We start from the raw sequence: 17290 nt of genomic DNA, 5'->3' as shown, positions 1-17290 counted from the left end.
AACTATATGTGGGGAATCGGGAATCGTTGGCCATGAAGTGGGCATTTGAGGAGTGGAGACATTGGTTGGAGGGAGCTAGACATCAAGTTGTGGTCCTCACCGATCACAAGAATTTGATTTATCTGGAGTCGTCCAAATGCTTGAATCCTAGACAGGCTAGATGGGCCTTTCTTTTTCACGCGTTTTAATTTTGTGGTCTCTTTTCTTCCGGGCACTAAGAATGTTAAGGCAGACGCTCTTTCTAGGAGTTTCTTTGCCGATTCTCTTAGTGTGACTGAGCCTACTACCATCCTAGGTGAGGGGGTAGTTCTTTCTGCCATTTCGCCCGATTTGAGACGCGCCCCGGAGGAATTTCAGGAGGATAAACCTGAGCGCTGCCCTATGGGAAAATTGTATGTTCCTGACCAGTGGAGAAAGAGAGTGATGTCTGAAATTCATTGCTCCGCATTGGCTGGTCATCCAGGTATTTTTGGTACCAGAGATTTGGTGAGTCGGTCCTTTTGGTGGCCTGCCTTATCTCGTGACATCAGGAATTTTGTACAGTCCTGTTGGACTTGTTCCCGGTCTAAACCCTGTTCTCGTTCTAGTGGGTTGCTGATGCCCTTGCCGGTGCCCAAGAGGCCATGGACCCATATTTCAAAGGATTTTATTTCTGATCTTCCTGTCTCTCAGAGAATGACTGTTATCTGGGTGATTTGTGATAGATTTTCAAAGATGGTCCATCTTGTACCACTCCCAAAGTTGCCTTCTTCCGCTGAGTTGGTGCTCTTGTTTTTACAACAGGTGGTTCGGTTACATGGGATTCCTGAGAACATTGTGTCCAACAGAGGAGTCCAGTTTGTTTCCCGATTCTGGAAAGCCTTTTGTTCCAATCTGGGAATTCAGTTGTCCTTCTCCTCCGCGTTTCATCCCCAGACCAATGGACAGACTGAGAGAACAAACCAGACCTTGGAGTCTTATTTGAGATGTTTTATATCTGCTGATCAGGATGATTGGGTCTCATTTTTGCCCTTGGCCAAATTCGCACTGAATAATAGAGCTAGTTCTGCCACTTTGATGTCACCCTTTTTCTGTAATTTGGGGTTTCATCCTCGATTCTCTTCAGGGCAAGTGGAATCTTCGTCCTGCCCAGGTGTGGACACTGTGGTTAAGAGAATGCAGCAGATATGGGACCAAGTGGTGGATAAGTTGTCACTCTCTCAAGAAAAGGCCCAGCGATTTTCCAAACAGCATAGGACCTCTGTTGAAGAGGTTTGTTGAGCCAGTGGTTCCTATGGCAGCACCTCCTGATCCTGGGTTGGTCGAAGGCAATGTGGAATATGAGGTAGAGAAAATATTGGATTCTCGTTTGGTTAGACGGAGACTCCAGTATTTGGTCAAATGGAAGGGTTATGGTCAGGAGGATAATTCTTGAGTCTCTGCCTCCGATATTCATGCCAATAGATTGGTTCGTGCTTTTCACCGGGCCCATCCTGATCGGCCTGGTGGCGTGGATGAGGGTTCGGTGACCCCTCCTCAAGGGGGGGTACTGTTGTGAGTTCATTCTCCGTTTCACCAGTTGTGAGTTCCCCTTCTGGACTCCCTCTGGTGGTGACGGGAGGTGGTGCGGCTGGTTTGATCGGTGGAGATCTGCCACCTGAGAATGAGTATGACGATTGGATCTCAGGATTCTCAGATTGGATTTAAGACAGCCGACGCCCTATTCAGTTGCTGGTGATTCCTTCTGGCTTGTCAGCTCTTGGTTTTCAGCTCTGTTCCAGTCATCTAAAGCTAAGTTTTTTTGCTAATGTTCACACTTGATTTTGTTGGTCTATTCAGTTTTTTGTGTGGTCTGCCAGCCCCGGCTGGGGGCTGAGCTGAATTTCCACTCTTATTTATCAGTATTTTGCCAATTGGCTTTTTGTCCCTTACTAGTTCTGTCTCTTTTTGCTCTGTCTCAGAATATTTCAGAGTGCTGATATAGTGGGAGAAGTCTAGTGACTTCAGGGTTAATTTTGCTATCAGAAGTGTTGGACATTATTTTTGTAGGGTTTTTTGCAGGTTGCAGACAGTGTCTTTCCTTTCCTGTCTAGTTAGTTTGGGCCCCATCATTTGCTCAGCCTATTTTCCTGCCTGTGTTTGTGCCTTCATCTTGTTTCACCGTCAATACATGTGTGGGGGCTATCTATTCCTTTGGGGTCTGCTATGAAGCAGTCAGTTTTCCCTTTTCTTTCTTTAGGCTTTTTTAGCCCTCCAGCCATGACGAGGCATCTAGGAACATCGTAGGAACGCTCCACGGCTACTGCTAGTTGTGTGGTAAGATCAGGGATCTGCAATCTGCATAGTTACCAACCTCTCTGGTTTTCTGTGGCTTAGCTTGTTTTGCTTTTTTCTCCTCGGTGACCCATTCATAACAGGAGCCACCCAGGGGCATTGGCTTTTTCGGATAACTCCCTTTCGTAGCATTTGAGCCAGTAAAGTTTTCACCTCTTGGTAGAGCTGTGGAGGAATCTACCGATATCGTTCACGGATGGGGGCCGCTCCTGCCATGGGAATTCCATGGGTGATGGCGGTGGTACATCCAAAATCTTCCTAGTGACTAGCAAATACCTCGTGGTACTGTCTGAGCAGTGTTCTTATCTGGGAAAGCTGGGCTGAAGTTAGACCGGAGAGCTCGGCCCGCATTTGTTCCAGGATGTTTCGACCCTTCTCCTGAGTTGAGATCTCGGCAGCTTGTAGAGTCCGGATAGTCACTGCCCAAGGATCCTCGGATTGCACTCTCAATTGGACCGCAGGGGCCGGCAGCACTTCTTCCAAAGGCCTTACTAGCTTGGTCATTTTGGTCCGGGGCTTCAGGACGATGTCTTGGTCTTCAAGGTTGACGCAGCGCACCAGGACAGTCCCCTTCTGCACTGTGGTCAGGGAGCGAGCCACCAGTATGCCAGGAGGCAAGCGCTCCGAGTAGCATGGCTCCACCTGCATCTCTGCGCCCTCCAAGGGTATTGAGGCTCGAATTGGCAGGGCCATCACCGTCTGCCCAGGGGGCAGTCCAAGCAGGGGAGCCGCTGGCGTGATGACTTTTCCCAGAGCCTCGCCCTCCCAGCAGTCCTGATGTACTCGTGCTTCCCGCACCAACTGCTGGAATACCTGTCCTTGGGCTGTGCGGGAACCCCACTGCTTCAGGATCTCGTGCGTGGGATCACTGAGGAGCAGATTGCCGAACTCCCGCAGTATGTTCATGCCCAGAATGACTGGATGCTGCTTATTGGTTTCCCCTTGGGTCAGAACCACTCCTTCCGCACAGCGTCACCTGTACCCAAACCACCCTGGCAACAGGGACCGGTAGTTGATTGGTGGCTACCAGTCTGATCATCGGCCCCCACTGGAGTCTCGCTGCCTCGGGGAAATTCTGCCAGAAATAAGTTACCGGCATAGTTGTTACTTGTGACCCTGTGTCCACTAGGCATCGGATGGCACGGCCCTCGACTTCTGCCCATACCACCGGACACTTTGTGACCAAATCTTCGGGACTTCCACCACCCCTAATCGTGGTTTCCGGCTCCGAGCGGCGTCCCCTCAGCCCGGAGCCCTCTAGTTTAATGGCCGCCGGGGTGGGAATTGTGAGCTCATCTGTTCATTCACCTTTTGTGTCCAAGGATCTCCCTCTTCTGGTGAAGGAAGGTAGTGAGGCTGAGTTGGATGAAAGAAACCAAACACCTGATCAGGTGGATTGTGACTGGGTAACGGGAACTTCAGACTGGATATAAGGCAGCCGATGCCCTTCTGAGTGGCTGGTGATTTCTCTGCTGGATTCTTGGAGACCAGTCTGATTCCTGCTTCCCAAAGATAAGTTTTTGCTCTGCTATTGAACTTATTAGTTTTGGTTTTGTTTACCTTGTTTTCTGAGTTCAGCCATCCCCGGCTGGGGGTGTGCTGGATTCTTTTTCCTTGATCAGTGTTCTCTTTTGCTCTGCTTTCAGAATATTTTGAGTGCTGATATAGGGTTTGAAGTCTAGTGACTTCAGGGTCCTTTTTGCTTATCAGTTGTGTTGGTAATATTTTTAGCAGGGTTTTCTTGGATTGCAGACAGCAGCTTTTCTGTCCTGTCCTTTTTAGTTAGCTTGGGCCCCATCGTTTGCTCAGCCTATCTTTCTATCTGTGTTAGTGTTTTCATCTTGCTTCACCGTCATTATATGTTGGGGGCTGCCTATTGCTTTGGGGTCTGCTCTGGGGCAGTCAGTTTTTCCCTTTTCTCTCTTTAGGCTTATTTAGATCTCCGGCTGTGACGAGGTGTCTAGGATCACCGTAGGAACACTCCACGGCTACTGCTAGTTGTGTGATAGGATTAGGGGTCTGCAATCCGCTAGTTTCTAACCTCTCTGATTTTCTGGGCTGAGCTTGTGTTTTGTTTTTTTCCTCCTCGGTGACTCAATCATAACAGGTGGGTATCTCCCATGCCGCGGACACTCTCGGGCAAGTAGCCCGGCTCCCCGCACTCATAGCACCGGGTCTGCGACAGCCGACCGCCCCGGGTGGAGCGGGGCCCCCGGGGACCGGGATTGAAACTAGGCCGTCCAGTCCCGGACTCAGTCCTTCTTTTCACTTTGGCCAACTCGCCCTTGATGTTCTTCAACTCTTGTTTCATCTCCTCTACCCATTGAGGCTCCTCAACTGCATTGATGGAAGCCTCCACACTCCAGACCTTCCCCACAGGGACCGCCATTCCCTGCTCCTGCTCTCGAGCACGTGCTTGACTTCCCACCTCTGAAAAGTCCATACATGGGTTCATTCTGACCTGCTCCCGTACTGCCTGATTTATTAATGGGTCCCGCAGTCCAGTCACCAAGAGGTCGCGTAGTGTAATGTCAATAGGTCCTACACCTACGCCGTCCTTCCTTTCAATGGCCGTGTGTAACTCTTGGAGGACATTCATATACTGGGTGATGGTCTACCCCTCCCCCTGCATCCGACTGAACAACTGGGTCCTTAACTTTCCCACGTTAGTTGGGTCCCCATGGGTCTGTTCTAAAATCTGTAAAACTCTATCAAAGGTGTTGCGGTGTCCCGGGGGCCTCAATATTGCTGAATTCCAAGCTTCCCCGTCTAATGCCATGAGAGTTACTTCGGCTTCCAGGTCAGGAGTCATTGGGTGCAGCCGAAAGAGGCCCCGCATTCACTCTGTCCAGCTCCATAGCATGGTATTGGAGCCGGAAAACCTAGGCAGGTTGCTCAGCATAGCCCCCAACAAAATGCTGGAACGGGGGCCCTCATAATCTGTTGAGTTCACGGCCCTGCCCTGGTCTTGGGTGTCATTGTCTGCACTCGGAGACTGCATCCTGCCAACTACGCCAAATGTAGGTAATAGCAGGTACGCAGGATCGCAGGATGCAGTGACGAGACGCGAGACTGAGATGTACTTTGAGAAGTAACTTTATAAATTGAAGCCGCTAGGGCTATACTAAGCAACCAAAAACAAAGTAACAACAATTGTCCTTGCAGGGACTCAGTACAACCAAACACTATTAAAGATAACACGAATAACCCGGCAAAGGCCGGTTACTATAGGGCCGCGGTATGGTCGACTACGGGTCCTTATTTCCTATAGTGTCACTTATCCGTCCTGACATCCCTCGGCGACTCTGATGAAGCTGCTTTGGCATCACAGCCGCTGGGCCCAGCTGTTGAAGATCTGGCATACTCTTCAGGCGCCCCAGCGCCGAGGAGGGGTTGGGGCACAACAGGCCTTGGGTGAGTCCTTTGATGAGGTAACCCCCTGTAAAGACAGCGGGGTTCCGCTAGTTAGCGGGTTCAGGGAGACTCCAGTCCCCAAGCAGGGGTGTGTCGCAGTTGCCAGGAGTGGTGGTTGGTAGGCCACTTGCACGCCCTGGGGCTGGACAAAGAGTCTCTCTGTTGGCAAGGAGCAGGCCCCAACTGCCAACTGCAGCGGGGTGATGGCAGCTGTGGGCGGTGATGGACAGGCCGCAGTCGCAGGCTGAAGCGGGGCAGCAGCGTCCATGGGCGGCAGCGGCCAGGCCGCAACTGCGGGCTGGAGTGAAGTGGCAGCGAGAGGCAGCGGACAGGCCGCAACGGGCTGGAGCACAGCGGCGATGGCCGCGGATGACTGTGGGCCGGTCATGACCCCGGATTTGAGTGAAGCGGCAGTCTCTTGTTGGTAAGCTCGGCGCCTCCTCCCCGAAGGCCACTGTAAATCTCCCCTCTGTTTCTGATCTCCTCTCTAGTCACTGTCACTCTGGCTCTCTCACGCCCCCAGAGTCTCTTGCTCTGTGTCTGCTGTTCTGCTAACTGACCTCCTTGCATGCTCCCTGCTCCTTTTGTACTCGCCCCTCCCCTTGCTGTCCTGTCACTCTCAGCTGTCCACCTTCCTCCTCCGTTCCCCGGGTACAGTTCCCTTAGGAACCTAAATGGCGGTCCCCTTGGTTTCGGCCCGGACACTCTGCAGGGGCCCTCCTCCCTACAAAGTTTCAAGTACTTATGACGTACATATGTAGGCAACAATTGCAACTTGTATGAGGGCAATGATAAATTCCCCTCCGAGTGCTGCTTGTTTCAGGTGTCAGTATATCACCTCCAAACAATGGATATCAATTACCGGAATGCTTAAATAAGGAGCATGTTTGGATCTCATGATCTGATGTTCACAACTACAGACACACAAACACAACATCCACTTCAGCAAGTAAAGCAATTCTGCTAAATCTCTTTTTTTCCAAGGAAAGAGACATTTTAGAAAATGATAACTTGCCAGAGGACTTTCTGCTTAATCAGTTCTCCAGTTGTAAGACTTTATAAATTAACTTTGTAATAGTTTATCGATTTTTTTTTTAACATCTTGTCCCATTTTCGCTTCCTCTCCTACCTCTTACTCTACGCAGAAAAAAAAATATTCATCCTGACCTTTTAGAAAAGTAATAATTTACCACAAATGAGCTGCTTTATTGTCAGTGCTATCTGTTAAACATTTCGGGAGACACAGAAAAGAGAAAATGATTGTGAGCAAACAACGAAAGATAATAGAAGTTTTATGTGCCTCGTCGAAATCGCTTTGGAAGTGCTAATGGAAAATACATTTGTCACCACATAAACTGTGAGGATGTAACGAATCTCTCCAGGCACAAAATTCAAGAACACATTTCCTTTACCTGACAACATCCTGAATCAATAGATTATAAAAGAGCTGTGAGTAGTGTTGAGCATTCCGATACCGCAAGTATCGGGTATCGGCCGATATCAGCGGTATCGGAATTCCGATACTTAATTCCGATACTTTTTTCATATCGGATTCCGGGATCGGAATCGGAATAGGAAGTTCCCATCATGCTATGAGCCTGCTTGCTTTGATTAAGCCAATGGGAATCCTCCGAAGTGTGGGCACATCCTGTTAGGCATGTAGGCATGTTAACTATTGGCATGGCTGTGATTGGCTGCCGAAATGATGTCATGATGCACTATAAAAGCCACCGCAGCCGCCATTTCTGGTCACTCTGCTGTGAATTCAGTTAGGGACAGGCTGCTGTAGAAGACTGTGAGGGACAGTTAGAAATAGCGATTCTAAAAACAATATTGTGCTTTATCCAGGCTACATAAACCACCACTGTAGCTTGCTTTTCCCTAGCAGCGCTGTTTTCACAGCTGTCTGCAAGGGCTGTGTGAGTGCAGCTCACGCTGTGGAGTGGGTCCTGCAGCCACGTCAGGCTGTAGGCCACCCAGTGTGATCACTGCTGCCTCATACATCTTTTATTTTTTGAGCTGCATTTTTTAAATAATTTCAATCTAGTGTGCTTCCATCCGTATCCATATACGTTGGTTGCAAACACTAGTAGTAGACAGCGGAGCCTTTCTGCAGCCTTTCAGTGCTAGTGTCCACTTTGCTGCACTGTTCACGGCTGTCTGAGAGGTCTCTGACTGTGTGTGAGTGCAGCTCATGCTGAGTAGTGTGTCCTGCAGCTACGTCTGGCTGTAGGACGCTCAGCGTGCGTCACTGCCTCACACATATTTTTATTTGAGTGCAGCTCATTTTTTCTTCTATTAGTGTGCATCCATCCGTCTCCATCTACGGTGGTTGCAAACACTATATAGGAGTACACAGCGGAGCCTTTCTGCAGCCTGTCAGTGCCAGTGCCCACTTAGCTGCACTGTTGACGGCTGTCTGAGAGGTCTCTGACTGTGTGTGAGTGCAGCTCACGCTGAGTAGAGTGTCCTGCAGCTACGTCTGGTTGTAGGACGCTCAACGTGCGTCACTGCCTCACACATATTTGTCTCTGAGTGCAGCTCATTTTTTCTTCTCCTATTAGTGTGCATCCATCCGTATCCATCAACATTGGTTGGTTGCAAACACTATATAGGAGTAGATAGAGGAGCCTTTTTTTCTGGCTTGTGCCCTGCCGGCGCAGCCAGATTAGTATTACCCAATTTTTTTGGAGCCTCATCTTTTGCATTGTAGGTTACCTGCCTGCATTGTAATAGCTCCAAAAAGTTGGTGATACTATCAGTTTCAATTCTTTGTTCTCATACTTTGAGTTTGTTTCAAACAAAGAAACCACATAAAAAGTTCACCAAACACTACATTTTGAACTTGTGTAGGCCACATCAGCTCCTATTAAAGTCTAGTCCACACACACACACTTCATAAAATTAGTGTTTCTTGTACCTGTAACCAGCTGTTCAGGAATAAGCACACTAAGGCCCCCCTTTGTCCTTTTTTGCCTATCTTAAGCAGTCTTGCAAGATGAAGAAGGCAGGGAGTAAGGCGCGGGGGCGTGGGCGTGGGCGTGGAGTTTCAGCAGGGAGAGGACGTGGGGATTCTGCAGGGAGAGGACGTGGGGATTCTACAGGTAGAGGACGTGGGGATTCTGGGCCTGCTGCGGGCACCAGTGGATCAGCATCCCCCAGTTTTAGCAGGCAACAGTCCTTTATGCGCAGCTTTGTAGGACCTCAACGTACCCCACTGCTGCGGGAGGAACAAATTGAAGCCGTTGTCGGATGGATGGCAGCTAACGCATCGACTTCAATTACTTCCGCATCCTCTCAGGGTCAGAGCACCGAAGAGCAACCATCTGTCTCTTCACCACCTGCCAAAGTGCCCAGGCAGTCAGAGAGACATGGACAGGAGCCATCACAATCTCTACTTCTGTTCTCGGAATCTGTTGGCTTGGAAAGAGGGGGCCAGCCAAGCAGCATTCCTGAATGTGAAGAAGAGGGAGTATGCAGTGATGCGCAACTTCTTTGTCCCTCTGAATCTGAAGAGGCGAGTGGGCCAGTGCCTATGGTCAGCACACCTCAGTACGCATCAGATGATGACGAGACTCAGTTGCCACTTTCTGGTGCGTACGGTGCTGGCGAGACAACCCCGGAGAAGCAGCTGTTTGAAGAGGGGAGGGAAGATGATGAGGTCCTTGACCCATCATGGCGTGAGCAACAGGAAGGTGGTGGGAGCAGCTCGGAGGAAGAGATTCCCCTACCGGCCAAAACAGGAGGCAGAGGGAGGGGGAAGACTTGGTTGCCTGTACCCTCCACTTCGGCACCCGTTAGGAGCATTCCTCCTTCCAAAGGCAAACCGGGCGCTCACAAGAGTTGCAGTGCGTGGTCCTTTTTTGACACAGTTGCAGATGACATTTGCTTTGTCAAATGCAAGCTGTGTCATCAGAGAGTCAAAAGAGGGAGAAATGTCAGCAACCTCAATACCACAAATATGTGGAAACATGTGCGCACCAAGCACGAGTTGGAGTTGCATAGACACCCTCAAGACGTAGGCCAACGTACAGCACCACCTACCACCTCTTCAGTTCGTGTTGGGCCCTCTTCCTCCAGCTCACACACTGCTGGTTCGGCTTCCTCACAGGATCGCCAAGGAAGAACCTCTGCCACTGTTGTCCGGAGACCCTGTCAGATTCCACCCATAACAGCACGTTCCCATCCATCACAGCCATCGGTAGCACAGGCATGGGATAAAAGGCGCCCTTACTCGGCAAACCATCCCCGAGCACAGTCTCTGAATGCTGGCATTGCCAAACTTCTGGCAGTTGAAATGCTGTCATTCAGGCTGGTGGACACTGACACCTTCCGGGACTTAATGGCATTGGCAGTCCCCCAATACAACGTGCCCAGCCGCTTTTATTTCAGCAGGCGAGCCGTCCCTGCCCTGCAGAAACATGTTGAGGGCAAAATAAAACATGCGCTACTAAACGCCGTTAGTAGCAAGGTCCACCTGACCACCGATGCGTGGACCAGTAACCATGGACAGGGACGATACCTTTCCCTCACTGCCCACTGGGTCAATGTTGTGGAGCCGGGTACGGATCTGGAGAGTGGCGCTGTACGTGTTCTTCCAACGCCACGGATTGCAGGACTCCAGTCTGTACACATAGACTCCTCCTCCTACTCAAGTTCCTCAGAAACAGCAGAGCAGGAGCCTGTTACGACCGATATGAGCACAGCCGTGGCCAAACGTCAACAGGCTGTACTCAAATTAATTTCTTTGGGGAATCGAAGCCACACAGCGCAGGAGCTCTGGAATGCTATCAAGCTGGAGAGCGATGTGTGGTTTGGGCCAGCGAATCTCCAGCCGGGCTTGGTAGTGTGTGACAATGGCCGAAATCTGGTGGCAGCTCTTGGCCTAGGCAACCTCACACACATCCCATGTCTGGCACATGTGCTTAACTTGGTCGTGCAGAGCTTTCTGAGGGACTATCCGGATCTTGATGCACTGTTGCACAAGGTCCGCATAGAGTGCGCTCACTTGCGACGTTCCAGCACGGCAAGATCGCGCCTCGCTGCTCTGCAGCGACGATTTGGCCTTCCAGAACATCGCATCATATGTGACCTACCCACCCGGTGGAATTCAACGTTACATATGTTGGAGCGGTTGTGTGAGCAGCAGGCAGCAGTCATGGAGTACCAGCTGCATCCGGCGCAAACAAGGCCCACTGTGCGCCGTTCACACTTCAGCACCATTGAGTGGGCCTCTATGAAGGACATCTGCCTCGTTTTGCGTGCCTTCGATGAATCCACGCGGATGGCGAGTGCAGATGATGCACTAGTCAGCATGACTGTCCCCCTTATCTGCCTGCTTCAACAAACACTGCAAGCACTAAGGGATGAGGTTTCAGAAGAGGTGGAGGATGAGGAGTCCCAAATGCCATCTGCTTCTGGACAGTCTGCGCTACGTGTTTCCTCACAAAGGCCTAGGCAGGGGACACTTTGTGAGGAGGATGAGGAGGAGTCGATGGAGGAGGAAGACATCTCTCCAGAGGAGGGAGGTACACAAACCTCTACTCAGTATGTACAGCGAGGGTGGGGTGATGCAGAGCAGGTCGAGGTCACGCCTCAAACAGGGGACAGCGGTTCTTTGGCAGTTGGGAGTCTGCAGCACATGGTTGATTTCATGCTGCAGTGCCTGAGAAACGACCGCCGCATCGCCCACATTCTCGTCTCGGCTGATTATTGGGTGTACACCCTCCTAGATCCTCGCTACCGGGACAGCGTACAAAGGCTCATACCAACGTTGAACCGGGAGCGTAAAATGCGGGAGTACGAAGAGTCACTGGTGCAGTCCATAATGTTTTCCATTCCACCCGACAGCATTGTTGCAAGTGCTTTACAAAGCAGCTCTGTGCGTCGAGGCAGTGGAGGAAACTCTGCACAAAGAGGGAGCAGAGGCAGTGCCGCAGCACAAGGCAAGACCACTATGGCCCAAATGTGGCAAAGTTTTGTGTGTCCACCACAATTGTCTACACCATCAGCGACGCCTCGAGTCAGCAGGAGGCAACGCTTCCGTCAGATGGTGTCAGACTACATGTCTTGCCCTGTCGCTGTACTCCCAGATGGCTCTTCCCCCTTCAAGTTTTGGGTCTCTAAGCTGGATACATGGCCAGAGCTTAGCCAGTATGCATTGGAGGTGCTGGCTTGCCCTGCTGCCAGTGTATTATCGGAACGTGTCTTTAGTGCCGCAGGTGGTGTACTAACAGACCGTCGCACGCGACTATCTTCCGATAATGTTGACCGGCTGACTTTTCTGAAAATGAACAAGGCCTGGATCTCCAAAGACTTTGCCATTCCTCTTACAGACTAAATTAGTGGTTGGCAACTGTATCCAGGTCTGCTGGTGTGTTCATTTTTCTACCACCTGAACTATAATCCCTGTGCTTCAACACAGCCAGTTGTCGCTCAGATGTGTCGTCTGCACAGAGAAACACACTAGCTCCTGTGTTACTGGGGTTCAGTAATGCCAGCTGATCCCCTGCTGTGTGGACGGCAGAGTCACCAGCTCCATCAACATTCAAACCACTACTGATTTTTAACCGTGCCCAACTTAGGTCTCTGGCTCCACTGTCTCTACTATTTCCCCTGACCTCCAACCCCGCCATCTACATCTCTGAAGTGGCGTCAGCACAATCTACACTTGTTCCTGTGTTCCTGTGGCTCAGTCCCATCAGTTTATCCCCTGATGTGTGTCCGGCAAGGTCTCCTGCTCTGTCCACATTCCCATAACCAGTAGTGGGAATGAGGACAGAGCTGGCGAACTTGCCGGACAAACATCAGGGGATCAACTGATGGGACTGAGCACCAGTAACACAGGAACAAGTGTAGATTGTGCTGACGCCACTTCAGAGATGTAGCTGGCGGGGTTGGAGGCCAGGGTAAATAGTAGAGACAGTGGAGCCAGAGGCCTAAGTGGAGCATGGTTAGAATCAGTAGTAGTCCACAACCTCCATAAAAACCGCTGCCCATTGGCCTCTGCATGCGGCATGCGTAATCCTGGGCACCAACAGCGTCAGTTGGTGTTCAGAAGTGTCGTCTCCACAGAGCCAAACACATTCGTTCAAGTGTTAGTGGGGTTCAGCACTGCCAGCTGTTCCCCTGCTGTGGAGATGGCAAGTCTCCTGCTGCCTTCACCTGCCCAAATCCAGTAGGCCCCAGCCTGCTCCTCGCCTAATCCTGGGCTCCAACAGCGTCAGTTGGTGTTCAGAAGTGTCGTCTCCACAGAGCCAAACACATTCGTTCAAGTGTTAGTGGGGTTCAGCACTGCCAGCTGTTCCCCTGCTGTGGAGATGGCAAGTCTCCTGCTGCATTCACCTGCCAAAATCCAGTAGGCCCCAGCCTGCTCCTCGCCTAATCCTGGGCTCCAACAGCGTCAGTTGGTGTTCAGAAGTGTCGTCTCCACAGAGCCAAACACATTCGTTCAAGTGTTAGTGGGGTTCAGCACTGCCAGCTGTTCCCCTGCTGTGGAGATGGCAAGTCTCCTGCTGCCTTCACCTGCCAAAATCCAGTAGGCCCCAGCCTGCTCCTCGCCTAATCCTGGGCTCCAACAGCGTCAGTTGGTGTTCAGAAGTGTCGTCTCCACAGAGCCAAACACGTTCGTTCAAGTGTTAGTGGGGTTCAGCACTGCCAGCTGTTCCCCTGCTGTGGAGATGGCAAGTCTCCTGCTGCATTCACCTGCCAAAATCCAGTAGGCCCCAGCCTGCTCCTCGCCTAATCCTGGGCTCCAACAGCGTCAGTTGGTGTTCAGAAGTGTCGTCTCCACAGAACCAAACACATTCGTTCAAGTGTTAGTGGGGTTCAGCACTGCCAGCTGTTCCCCTGCTGTGGAGATGGCAAGTCTCCTGCTGCCTTCACCTGCCAAAATCCAGTAGGCCCCAGCCTGCTCCTCGCCTAATCCTGGGCTCCAACAGCGTCAGTTGGTGTTCAGAAGTGTCGTCTCCACAGAACCAAACACATTCGTTCAAGTGTTAGTGGGGTTCAGCACTGCCAGCTGTTCCCCTGCTGTGGAGATGGCAAGTCTCCTGCTGCCTTCACCTGCCAAAATCCAGTAGGCCCCAGCCTGCTCCTCGCCTAATCCTGGGCTCCAACAGCGTCAGTTGGTGTTCAGAAGTGTCGTCTCCACAGAACCAAACACATTCGTTCAAGTGTTAGTGGGGTTCAGCACTGCCAGCTGTTCCCCTGCTGTGGAGATGGCAAGTCTCCTGCTGCCTTCACCTGCCAAAATCCAGTAGGCCCCAGCCTGCTCCTCGCCTAATCCTGGGCTCCAACAGTGTCAGTTGGTGTTCAGAAGTGTCGTCTCCACAGAGCCAAACACATTCGTTCAAGTGTTAGTGGGGTTCAGCACTGCCAGCTGTTCCCCTGCTGTGGAGATGGCAAGTCTCCTGCTGCCTTCACCTGCCAAAATCCAGTAGGCCCCAGCCTGCTCCTCGCCTAATCCTGGGCTCCAACAGCGTCAGTTGGTGTTCAGAAGTGTCGTCTCCACAGAGCCAAACACATTCGTTCAAGTGTTAGTGGGGTTCAGCACTGCCAGCTGTTCCCCTGCTGTGGAGATGGCAAGTCTCCTGCTGCCTTCACCTGCCAAAATCCAGTAGGCCCCAGCCTGCTCCTCGCCTAATCCTGGGCTCCAACAGCGTCAGTTGGTGTTCAGAAGTGTCGTCTCCACAGAGCCAAACACATTCGTTCAAGTGTTAGTGGGGTTCAGCACTGCCAGCTGTTCCCCTGCTGTGGAGATGGCAAGTCTCCTGCTGCCTTCACCTGCCAAAATCCAGTAGGCCCCAGCCTGCTCCTCGCCTAATCCTGGGCTCCAACAGCGTCAGTTGGTGTTCAGAAGTGTCGTCTCCACAGAGCCAAACACGTTCGTTCAAGTGTTAGTGGGGTTCAGCACTGCCAGCTGTTCCCCTGCTGTGGAGATGGCAAGTCTCCTGCTGCATTCACCTGCCAAAATCCAGTAGGCCCCAGCCTGCTCCTCGCCTAATCCTGGGCTCCAACAGCGTCAGTTGGTGTTCAGAAGTGTCGTCTCCACAGAACCAAACACATTCGTTCAAGTGTTAGTGGGGTTCAGCACTGCCAGCTGTTCCCCTGCTGTGGAGATGGCAAGTCTCCTGCTGCCTTCACCTGCCAAAATCCAGTAGGCCCCAGCCTGCTCCTCGCCTAATCCTGGGCTCCAACAGCGTCAGTTGGTGTTCAGAAGTGTCGTCTCCACAGAGCCAAACACATTCGTTCAAGTGTTAGTGGGGTTCAGCACTGCCAGCTGTTCCCCTGCTGTGGAGATGGCAGTCTCTCCTGCTGTCTCCGCATTACAAAGACAGTAGGCCTCTGCCTACACCCTCCTATTTCCTGGGCTTCAACACAGCCAGTTGTAGTTCGGAAGTGCCGTCCACACGGAAAGAGATACTTGCTCCCGTGTCTCAGTGGGGTTCAGTAACGTCAGCTGATCCCCTGCTGTGTGGATGGCAGTCTCTCCTGCTGTAAACTCATTCAAAATACAGTAGGCCTCTGCCTACACCCTCCTATTTCCTGGGCTTCAACACAGCCAGTTGTAGTTCGGAAGTGCCGTCCACACGGAAAGAGATACTTGCTCCCGTGTCTCAGTGGGGTTCAGTAACGTCAGCTGATCCCCTGCTGTGTGGATGGCAGTCTCTCCTGCTGTCACCTCATTCAAAATTCAGTAGGCCTCTGCCTACACCCTCCTATTTCCTGGGCTTCAACACAGCCAGTTGTAGTTCGGAAGTGCCGTCCACACGGAAAGAGATACTTGCTCCCGTGTCTCAGTGGGGTTCAGTAACGTCAGCTGATCCCCTGCTGTGTGGATGGCAGTCTCTCCTGCTGTCACCTCATTCAAAATTCAGTAGGCCTCTGCCTACACCCTCCTATTTCCTGGGCTTCAACACAGCCAGTTGTAGTTCGGAAGTGCCGTCCACACGGAAAGAGATACTTGCTCCCGTGTCTCAGTGGGGTTCAGTAACGTCAGCTGATCCCCTGCTGTGTGGATGGCAGTCTCTCCTGCTGTAAACTCATTCAAAATACAGTAGGCCTCTGCCTACACCCTCCTATTTCCTGGGCTTCAACACAGCCAGTTGTAGTTCGGAAGTGCCGTCCACACGGAAAGAGACACTTGCTCCCGTGTCTCAGTGGGGTTCAGTAACGTCAGCTGATCCCCTGCTGTGTGGATGGCAGTCTCTCCTGCTGTAAACTCATTCAAAATACAGTAGGCCTCTGCCTACACCCTCCTATTTCCTGGGCTTCAACACAGCCAGTTGTAGTTCGGAAGTGCCGTCCACACGGAAAGAGATACTTGCTCCCGTGTCTCAGTGGGGTTCAGTAACGTCAGCTGATCCCCTGCTGTGTGGATGGCAGTCTCTCCTGCTGTCACCTCATTCAAAATTCAGTAGGCCTCTGCCTACACCCTCCTATTTCCTGGGCTTCAACACAGCCAGTTGTAGTTCGGAAGTGCCGTCCACACGGAAAGAGATACTTGCTCCCGTGTCTCAGTGGGGTTCAGTAACGTCAGCTGATCCCCTGCTGTGTGGATGGCAGTCTCTCCTGCTGTAAACTCATTCAAAATACAGTAGGCCTCTGCCTACACCCTCCTATTTCCTGGGCTTCAACACAGCCAGTTGTAGTTCGGAAGTGCCGTCCACACGGAAAGAGACACTTGCTCCCGTGTCTCAGTGGGGTTCAGTAACGTCAGCTGATCCCCTGCTGTGTGGATGGCAGTCTCTCCTGCTGTCACCTCATTCAAAATTCAGTAGGCCTCTGCCTACACCCTCCTATTTCCTGGGCTTCAACACAGCCAGTTGTAGTTCGGAAGTGCCGTCCACACGGAAAGAGATACTTGCTCCCGTGTCTCAGTGGGGTTCAGTAACGTCAGCTGATCCCCTGCTGTGTGGATGGCAGTCTCTCCTGCTGTAAACTCATTCAAAATACAGTAGGCCTCTGCCTACACCCTCCTATTTCCTGGGCTTCAAAACAGCCAGTTGTAGTTCGGAAGTGCCGTCCACACGGAAAGAGATACTTGCTCCCGTGTCTCAGTGGGGTTCAGTAACGTCAGCTGATCCCCTGCTTTGTGGATGGCAGTCTCTCCTGCTGTAAACTCATTCAAAATACAGTAGGCCTCTGCCTACACCCTCCTATTTCCTGGGCTTCAACACAGCCAGTTGTAGTTCGGAAGTGCCGTCCACACGGAAAGAGATACTTGCTCCCGTGTCTCAGTGGGGTTCAGTAATGTCAGCTGATCCCCTGCTGTGTGGATGGCAAAGTCTCCTGCTGCCTACACAGTCGTACCACTACTGATTTTTAACCGTGCTCCAATTAGGCCTGTGGCTCCACTGTCTCTCGTATTTCCCCTGTCCTCCAACCCTGCCAGTTACAGCTCCGAAGTGGCGTCTGCACAATCCACACTTGTTCCTGTGTTACAGGTGTTCAGTCCGATCAGTTAATCCCCTGATGTGTGTCCGGCAATGTCGCCTGCTCTGTCCACATTCCCATTAACGGAATGTGGACAGAGCAGGCGACATTGCCGGACACACATCAG

This window comes from Dendrobates tinctorius, unplaced genomic scaffold (assembly GCF_039654945.1).
Source record: "Dendrobates tinctorius isolate UK_male_01 unplaced genomic scaffold, ASM3965494v1 ptg000003l, whole genome shotgun sequence".
Taxonomy (NCBI): Eukaryota; Metazoa; Chordata; class Amphibia; order Anura; family Dendrobatidae; genus Dendrobates; species Dendrobates tinctorius.
Note: the sequence above shows the minus strand (reverse complement) of the source record.